This window comes from Aquarana catesbeiana, linkage group LG10 (genome assembly GCF_042186555.1).
Source record: "Aquarana catesbeiana isolate 2022-GZ linkage group LG10, ASM4218655v1, whole genome shotgun sequence".
In the NCBI taxonomy this organism is placed as follows: domain Eukaryota; kingdom Metazoa; phylum Chordata; class Amphibia; order Anura; family Ranidae; genus Aquarana; species Aquarana catesbeiana.
The window spans coordinates 11,703,586-11,713,859 of record NC_133333.1 but is presented as its reverse complement, the minus strand read 5'-3'; the positions used below and the strand labels follow the sequence as shown (position 1 = coordinate 11,713,859).

The window sequence follows — 10,274 nt, the reverse complement described above, 5'->3', positions numbered from 1 at the left end:
ATTACGTCTCCCTGATGGTATGGCATGATGGATTACCAAAAGTATTGGGACGCCTGCCTTTACACACACATGAACTTTAATGGCATCCCAGTCTTAGTCCATAGGGTTCAATATTGAGTTGGCCCACCCTTTGCAGCTATAACAGCTTCAACTCTTCTGGGAAGGCCATCCACAAGGTTTAGGAGTGTGTCTATGAGAATGCTTGACCATTCTTCCAGAATAGCATTTGTGAGGTCAGGCACTGATGTTGGATGAAACATGAAAGGTGGGGGGTGGGGGGGGGTGCTGTAAGGAGATTGTGGGGAGAGGACCTCACATTTGTGAGGTCAGGCACTGATGTTGGATGAAACATGAAAGGTGGGGGGTGGGGGGGTGCTGTAAGGAGATTGTGGGGAGAGGATTTGTGTTGGGAGGGGGAATTTAGGGGGTGGCAGGGGGGATTTGTACTAGTAGGGATGATTGGGGGTTATTGTGCTAGGGGGTGAATTTGAGAGGGGGGGTTGTGCTAGGAGGGTAGATGTGGGCAATTTGTGCTGAGAGAGGGGATTTGAAGTGGGTGGGGGGATGTGTACTGGGAGGGGATATTTGAGGGGCAGAGGATTTGTGCTAGGGGGAGTAATTTTTTTTTTATGGGGGGTTAATTTGTTCTGGGGGGATTTGTGGAGAGAGAGGTTTTGAATTGGAATCCCCTCCCTTTGTTGGGGGGCCAATATTTTATATTTTACCAGACATTGACAACTGGGAATGAAATTTTGTTTTTTGTGCAATTAAAATTGATAAAAATAAAAATTGCTTTTGAAAAACCGCATCACAAATATCGCATGACATAAAAATAGGCAACACCCACTATTTTATTTTCTAGGGCCCCTGCTCAAAAAAATATGTCAGGCTTGGATACGTTTTCTACTAAAAGAAAATTATGTTTTTTTTTACTTGCAGGATAGGAATGTCAGAATTGGCCAGCTGTGTAAGTAAGTAGCATTTTGATCGTTGTTAGGAGGATTTACAGTATAAATAAAAAAATAAATAAAAAGATAGGAAAAGCAACAGTTTCTTTTATATCCATTTTTTTTCCTCAAATATATTTATTGGTATTTAACATATAGGGGAAAAAACAAATACACACAATGAGTGTCAAATAGTTACCATTGATACAATTTGCACACACATGAATGAAAGAGGGAAGCAAAAGAATCTCAGGGGGAATGAAACAAAAACAACCAGGGAAAAGACCCTGAATGGCTAAATAGTAACCTAGAGAAAGTAAAGTGTACATGTTCTCAAAAAAATTAAAAATAAAAAAAGGGCTCACTAAAAAGGGTACGTTGTAAGAAAGTATGAACATATAGAGCAACAGTGCAGATATATTGTAAAGTAGGTTAAAAAACAATACACTCATAAGCAGTGATAAAGGGGTTAGGAAGTGGAAGTTTCATTATTTATTTGTTAAAAAATATATACATATATTTATACAACATAAAATGGGTCTTCATTTTTTTTTTTAATGCATACGTAGACCGCCGTGAAACTCTACACTTACACTGTTATCAATATGACTGTTGTCAATGAAGAGTGGCACTGGCGCTGCCACAGACTGATGAATGACCACCGATATCCAAGCAATATGCAGTATTATGCCCAAGACGAGTGCCGTCAAGTTGAAGATGAGCGCTTTTCTGGAACTACTCGCTGCTGAGACAGAGTCCCCACTTTTGACAGAATCCCGAGTCTAGAGGGAGGAATTATACAACATATCTCTTATTATTTCTGTAAGCATTACGATTCGTGTCCAAGACATGCAGACTTATTTTACAAAAGATCGGGCTTCATTCCTAAGCACACTTGTGAACACCGCTCCAGGCTAGTCTCTCCCCTCCCCCCCCCCCGCTCTTTACAACCAATCAATAAAAAAAACGAAACCGGACTGCGTTCACCAGCATATATAAGGCTATATTTTACTCAATTCAAGATTCCAGCAAGATTCACTGTAGAGATCTATCCCTGCTATTTCTCATTTTCTTTGCTTCCTTTTGCAAGCAGAAATATAATGCAGAACACAGTAACCAACCAGAATAAAGGGCAAACACAAGACTGAAAGATACAACATTTAATGATTGGCTGGTTTTAGATGTGGGAATCCATTTCTTTTCTGGGTTTTATAGTGTGCTATAGGCTCGAATAACAAAAGAATTCTATTTTTGCTAATTTAACATTTTTTAAGCAGAAATTTATAAGCTGAAACATCTAGTTGGGGGCTCGTCCGGGATGCAATCCAGGGACCTCTAGTTTGTGAGTCATTAGGGTTTCCAAAGCATCTAATTGCTTGGTAAGAATTAGCTGATGAATACTTGAGCTCTCTCACTATATAGCACTCCTGGTTTCAATAATCACTATAGATCCAGACTAGTCAAGAAGTGCTCTGAGGTAGAAGGAGTCTGACATCCATTGAGCAGTACATCTAAAAATTGGAAGCCCGTTGGATGCAATTAACAAAAAAAAATGTTGACTAAAAATTATAGACAGGAATTGTGCTTTTTAAACTACTACTGTTTCTTGATACATTTAGCTACGTTAGGCAGATTGCATTTATATATATATATTTTTTTACAAGAAAAATTAATATTGAAATCACATAAAAATTAATTTTCTCATAAAGTAGCGGTGCTTATACCTACCTTATAGGAGAATACAGTGGCCACAATGCCAAAAATAATGTTACAGAAGACCAGGTTCACTATGGACCAGATAAGATAATCCCTACAGGCCGGTTGTGCGAGGGCCATTGTGGTCGGTTGAGTTGTCACAACTTCAGGTTTAAGCGGGTTGTCACAGGGGTATTTAGATGAGTCTGTGACATAAATGGGCATTTCATAAATTGGAGGTGGATTAGGCGGTAGGGGTGGTGGAATAGAATTGCTGTAATGTTGGGCAAATGGAGCAGATGGAAAGGGTGAATAATTTCCCTCTTGGTCTGCCATTTCATTTCCGTAGATCATCTCTTTTTTTTTTCAATAGTTGGGTGGCCTTGTTCTGCCCCGCGAAGGTATTTTGTCTTTGGAACACAAAGCGTAATTGCTGTTGAATGGAATTAGTACATTGAACGATGCTGCGCAGTATTGACACACATTTCTCCAGCTGAAAGGGAGAAAAAAGAAAAATTATCTGAGGGAAATTTGCTGGTTAAAATCTTCAGTCTTGGAAATCAAACAAAACAGAGATGGAGTGTGAAAATTTCCCATCACCTCTTGTCACCTTGGCCACCATTCTTGTTACATGGGCAGCAAGTTAGGGGAAATATTTCCAATGGGGACCAAAAAAACCGAACATGGTCTCTAACCCTTCCCTGCTTTATCTGAGGCAAAAGGTTTTGGCTAAAGTTCCTGTTGAAAACTGAACTATTTTTTTTTTTTTGGGCCACTCAATATAATTCTAAATAAATGACTTTGTTTTTGACCTTCTGGCAAAGTACTGATTAAAGCAGTTGTAAACCTTATTGTTTTTTTTTTTTCCTAAAATAAAAAACATGTTATACTTACCTGCTCCGTGCAATGATTTTGCAAAGATTGGCTCATTACCTCTTCTGGGATCCCCGTCTCCTCTTCACAAAGCGCTTATCCTCTTCTCCAAGTGTCCTCATATCAAGCCCTTGCACTCCCGAGCTTGGGTTGTGTGCATCCATAGACACCTGCAGTGCAACTCAGCCCCACCCCCTTCTCCCGCCCTCGCAGGATTTAATTGACAGCAGAAGGAGACAATGCCCACCCCCCCCACCCCCCCCACCCCCGCTGTAAGAGCCTCCTAACATGAGTAGATCAGGGTTTGATCTAGGTCATTGTCACTTTTAGAGTTAGGGTCAAGGTTAGAGTCAAAGATCAGTCCTTCAGGCTCAGCTGATCACAGGTTGGGGTAAAGGGCCAATCAAAGCGGCCCTTTACCATATGATCAGAGGTGTCCAATGACAGCTGATCATGGAAGTAAAAACATGCTTTTCTTTCCTCATGCTGACAGCGTTAGGAGAGAAAAAAAGAGAGCTGCTAAAAGGACTTTGGCACTGATAATCAGGGCACCGATTATTAATGTCCTCATTATCAGTGCAGTCCCAACAGTGCCCGCCAGTGCTGAAAATCAGTGCCCACCAGTGCCTCTTCATCAGTGTTACCTATCAGTGCTGCCTATCAGTGCCACCTATCAGTGCCACCTACCAGTGCCCATCAGTGCTACCTATCAGTGCCACCTATCAGTGCCACCTATCAGTGCCACCTACCAGTGCCCATCAGTGCTACCTATCAGTGCCACCTATCAGTGCCCATCAGTGCTACCTATCGGTGCCACCTATCAGTGCCCATCAGTGCTACCTATCAGTGCCACCTATCAGTGCCCATCAGTGCTACCTATCAGTGCCACCTATCAGTGCCCATCAGTGCTACCTATCAGTGCCACCTATCAGTGTCCATCAGTGCTACCTATTAGTGCCACCTATCAGAGCCCATCAGTGTCGCCTATCAGTGTCCATCAGTGCCGTCTATTAATGCTCATCAGTGCCGTCTATCAATGCTCATCAGTGCCGCCTCAGTGCAGCCTCATCAGCGCTCATCAGTGAAGGAGAAAAGTTACCTGTCTTCAAAAGTTTATAGCAAACTATGAAAAATGTTTATTTTGTTTTTTTTTTAATATTTTCTGTCTTTTTTTGTTTGTTTATTAAAAAATAAGAAAAACCCAGCAGTGATTAACCACTTACGTACCTGGCCTGTTTTTCAAACTTGTTGCGTTGCTTACAAGTTAAAATCCTTTTTTTGCTAGAAAATTACTTAGAACCCCTAAACATTATATATATATATTTCTAACTCCCTAGAGAATTAAATGTCGGTTGTTGCAACACTCTATGTCACACTGTATTTGCGCAGCGGTCTTACAAGCGCACTTTTTTTTGGAAAAAATACACTTTTTTTAATTAAATATAAGAATGGCGACCAAATTTTACCCTTAAAAATCTCCATAGGCGACGTTTAAAAAAGTCTATAGGTTGCATGTTTTGAGTTACAGAGGAGGTCCAGGGCTAGAATTATTGCTCTCGCTCTAACGATCGAGGCGATACCTCACATGTGTAGTTTGAACACCGTTTTCATATGCGGGCGCTATTCACGTATGCGTTCGCTTCTGCACGTGAGCTCGGCGGGACGGGGCACGTTAAAATATTTTTGTTTTTTTCTTATTTATTTTACCTTTTATTTTTTATTTTTACATTGTTCTTTTTTAAAAAAAATTGTGTCACTTTCATTCCTATTACAAGGAATGTAAACATCCCTTGTAATAGAAAAAAAGCATGACAGGAGCTCTTTAATGTGAGATCTGGGGGTCAAAAAGACCTCAGATCTCATATTTACACTAAAATGCAAAAAAAAAAAAAAAAGACTCTTTAAGAGCTATGGGTGGAAGTGATGTTTTGACAACGCTTACGCCCTGCAATGGTATGGAGCCGGGTGGGGGCTATCTTCCCCTCACTCAGCTCCATACCTAACAAGGAAGAGGATCCGATCGCCTCCGCCGCTGCCGGCAGCTCCGGTAAGCGGTGAAGGGCACCGGAGCGCGGCGGGAGGGGGGGCCCTCTCCCACCACCGATAAAAGTGTTGCCGTAGCGAATCCGCCACAGAGACCACTTTTATCTGAAAGCGGACCGCCCGCTGAAGAAGAAGATTCCGGGGTGATGGTAGCTAGCTGCTGCCATAACAACGAGATCCCTCTTCAAAGTACTGACGTATAACGGGCGGTCCGTAAGTGGTTTTTAAATACGACCAAAAGAAAGCTCTATTTGTGTGAAAAAAATGATAAAAATGTCATATAGGTACAGTCATTGGTGGCTGGTGCTCAATATTTTGGGGGGGGACAGCAAACAAACATGCCCCCCCTCATTCACACTACTGCGACCGCCTGCCCGCCCCCCGCTGCGGGAGACAGACGAGAAGGCGGCGATCACTGGCCTTACCTTAGGCTGCTCCTTGCTCCAGCTTGTTGTGGGAAGTGCCGGGCTGTTGCTTCTCCTTCCGGCCGAATAGGTAGTGGGTCCTGAAACCCAATTGGCCGGGGGTCCTAAGACTCCCAGCCAATCGGGTCTCAGGACACGCTTCCTGATTGGCCAGGAGGAGAAGCAGGAAAGGTAATAGTGAATATTATTTCGCTAATGTCACACAACTGGGTGGGCTCAGTCAGGGCGCAGTGCTCTGCCCCCCGAGCCCACGCTTTTTTGAAGCCAGTTAGAGTCTCAGGCTCTAATCATGTGCTTAAAAAAAACATGTAGATTAGGGTCCGGGCGCATGGATTAGGGGGGTGGCTAGGGTTGCCACCTGTCCGGGATTCACCCGGACAGTTTGGGTTTTGAATCATGAGTCCAGGTTTCAGACCACCTGAAACCCAGATTTATTATTCTGACCGGACTATGGCTTCCCAGCTGGATTGCTGGCTGCAGTTGTCTAATCCGAGAGTGTCTGTTACACTCTCTTTCACACTGCGCAAACCCAACACTAATGCCCTGTACACACAGTCGGATTTTCCGGCGGAAAATGTGTGATACGACCTTGTTGTTGGAAATTCCATCACACATTTTCCATCGGAATTTCCGACACACAAAGTTTGAGAGCAGGCTATAAAATTTTCCGACAACAAAATCCGTTGTCGGGAATTCCGATCGTGTGTACACAAATCCGACGCTCAAAGTACCACGCATGCTCAGAATGAATTAAGAGATGAAAGCTATTGGCTACTGCCCTGTTTATAGTCCCAACGTACGTGTTTTACGTCACCGCGTTCAAAACGATCGGATTTTCCGACAACTTTGTGTGACCGTGTGTATGCAAGACAAGTTTGAGCCAACATCCGTCGGAAAAAATCCATGGATTTTGTTATCGGAATGGCTGATCAATGTCCGACCGTGTGTACAGGGCATTACAGTCCCCCAGCCCCCCTACCTCCACACACACATATACAGATGGCCATCACCGTTCTTTCTCCCTTCTGCCTAAATTGATGAAGACTTTTTTATTTTTTCATTTTTTATTTTTTTAAGTAGTTAGTTTTCAAAATTGTTGGTCTTTGTTTGTTTATATCGCAAAAAATAAAAAACCGCAGAGGTGATCAAACACCACCAAAAGAAAGCTCTATTTGTGGGTAAAAAAAGGGACATAAATGTCGTTTGGGTACAGCGTCGCACGACAGCGAAATTTACAGTTAAATTAACGCAGTGCCGTATCCCAAAAAAAAATATGGCCTGGTCATGAAGGGGGGTAGATCTTCCGGAGGTCAAGTGGTTAAGCGTTGACAATAAAAACTGCAAGCTGATTGGCTACCACGCAGAGCTGCACCAGATTATGCACCCTCCAGTTTTAGTAAATCAACCCCAATGTGTTATCAGCGGGACAATAATATTTCCTGTTGATCCCCACACTTACCGGGAAGGACCGGTGCGGAGATTCCAAATACGAGGCTACCTTGCGGCGATAATAATAATAGCGTTGGATCAGCTTCGTAAAATTGCTTTGCGATGTCTTTACGATGCTGCCAAGATTCCTGGAAGATCCAACTCCTCTCCCCAAAAGTGGCATAAAAAAAACCACAGGATTGAGTTGAATCCAATAACTTCACAAAGCTGAAGCTCCTCTTACACTGAAGAGCTCTAAGAAGGATGCCGCTTGCTTTTATACCGAGTTTTGCATAATCCCAGTGTGACCTAACCCATATTCTAGGAAATCTATCAAAATATGACCTAGATTTGAGGATGGAAAATGATACAAGTTGGTTACAAAGAGTTAAAGATCTTGATGACCGCCCTCTACCTATGCACCTCCCTATTAACGTCAATAGGTGGGAGCCGCCAATGGCATCCGCTGCCACCAATGTCTATATTTAAAGAAAATAGTCTCGCTAGAAAATTAAAAATTATTTCCATAAGTATCACAGAACGAGGAAGAAGATGTTTTCCAAGGGTGTGATGGACTCTTCTTGAATTGATTATACAATGTAATTACATATTGTACCATTGGAATTCTAAATGTTTTGGGTCACGGCCTGAACCATTCCCTCGTTTACTCCTTGTGCTATGTTTAGTAAATATACAAATCATCCTCCCTGATTGTGTTGCAATTTCTTTATTGATTATCTTCTATGTTGCTTTTACGCGATTATTGTATATATAAATAAACTGTCCACGCTATCCCTACAACCAAAACACTGTGCTACAGAACTAAATGATATATACGAGGCAGCTAAACACCAGTCTGCATCCAACCCCCGTGTTTGGAGGAAGAAAAACGCTGACTCTGACCCTAAGAACACCATCCCTACAGTCAAGCATGGATCTGGAAACATGATGCTTTGGGGCTGTTTCTCTGCTAAAGGTACAGGAGGACTTTGCCGCATTGAGAGGCCAATGGACGGGGCCATGTATTGTAAAATCTTGGATGAGAACCTTCTTCCCTCAGCCAGAACACCTAAGATGGGTCGTGGATGGGTCTTCCAGCATGACAATGGCCCAAAATATTCCACCAAGGCAATAAAGGAGGGGCTCAAGAAAAAGCCTAGCCAGTCTCCAGACCTTAATCCTATAGAAAATGTATGGAGGGAGCTGAAACTTTGAGTTGCCAAGAGACAGCCAAGAAACCTTAAGGATTTAGAGAAGGTCTGTAAAGAAGAGTGGACCAAAAGCCCTCCTGAGATGTGTGAAAACCTGGTCTCCAACTACAAGAAACGTCTGACCTCTGTGGTTGCCAACAAGGGTTTCTCCACCAAGTACTAAGTCATATTTTGCTTGGGGATCAAATACTTATTTTACTCACTGAACTGCAACTCCATTTATAACATTTGTGTTGTGCGTTTTTTCTGGATTTTCTGGTTGATATTCTGTCTCTATCATTTGAAATACTATTATGATCAAAATTATAGACCCTTCATTTCTTTGTAAGTGGGCAAACTTACAAAATCTGCAGGGGATCAAATAATTATTTTCCCCACTGTATATATACACAGTATCTCACATTTTTGTAAATATTTTATTAGATCTTTTCATGTAACAACATTGAAGAAATGACACATTGCTACAATGTAAAGTAGTGAGTGTACAGCTTGTATAACAGTGTAAATTTGCTGTCCCCTCAAAAGAACTCAACACACAGCCATTAATGTCTAAACCGCTGGTAACAAAAGTGAGTACACCCCTAAGTGAAAATGTCCAAGTTGGACCCAAATGGCCATATTCCCTCCCCAGTGTAATGTGACCCATTAGTGTTACAAGGTCTCAGGTGAGAATCGGGAGAGAGTGTGTTCAATTTGGTGTTATCGCTCTCACTCTCTCATACTGGTCACTGGAAATTCAACATGGCACCTCATGGCAAAGAACTCTCTGAGGATCTGAAAAAATAAATTGTTTCTCTACATAAAGATGGCCTAGGCTATAAGAAGATTGCCAAGACCCTGAAACTGAGCTGCAGCACGATGGCCAAGACCATACAGCGGTTTAACAGGACAGGTTCCACTCAGAACAGGCCTCACCATGGTCGGCCAAAGAAGTTGAGTGCACGTGCTCAGCTTCATATCCAGAGGTTGTCTTTGGGAAGTAGTTGTATGAGTGCTGCCAGCATTGCTGCAGAGGTTGAAGTGGTCAGCCTGTCAGTGATCAGACCATACGCCGCACACTGCATCAAATTGGTCTGCATGGCTGTCATCCCAGAAGGAAGACTCTTCTAAAGATGATGCACAAGAAAGCCCTCAAACAGTTTGCTGAAGACAAGCAGACTAAGGACATGGAATTCTGGAACCATGTCCTGTGGTCTGATGAGACCAAAATAAACTTATTTGGTTCAGATGGTGTCAAGCGTGTGTGGCGGCAACTGAAAGCTGATTTGTAAGTATCAGATTTCAGATGTCTAAGAAGCCTCCTTTTATTTGAAAGGTACACTATATTTAAAAATATATTTAGAACTTGATTTTTCTCTACTTACAGTGAATTTTAGTATGTATACTCCTGATTAGGGGTGAGCCGAACACCCCCCGGTTCGGTTCACACCAGAACCTGCGAACGGACCGAAAATTTGCGCGAACGTTAGAACCCCATTGAAGTCTATGGGACTCGAACGTTCGAAATCAAAAGTGCTAAATTTAAAGGCTAATTTGCATGGTATTGTCCTAAAAAGGGTTTGGAGACCCGGGTCCTGCCCCAGGGGACATGTATCAATGCAAAAAAAAGTTTTAAAAACAGCTGTTTTTTCGGGAGTAGTGATTTTAATGAT

The 10,274-nt window shown here is 42.4% G+C and overlaps 1 long non-coding RNA gene across 1 annotated transcript; it reads right to left on the bottom strand.

Moving 5' to 3' along the window:
- Positions 1-1,065: 1,065 nt before the first annotated feature.
- LOC141110326 (uncharacterized) lies at positions 1,066-7,762 on the bottom strand. Its single transcript, XR_012236268.1, has 3 exons — positions 7,443-7,762; positions 2,676-3,135; positions 1,066-1,729 (listed from the first exon to the last, which is right to left on the bottom strand). It is a non-coding gene; the product is annotated as an uncharacterized lncRNA (long non-coding RNA).
- Positions 7,763-10,274: the final 2,512 nt, after the last annotated feature.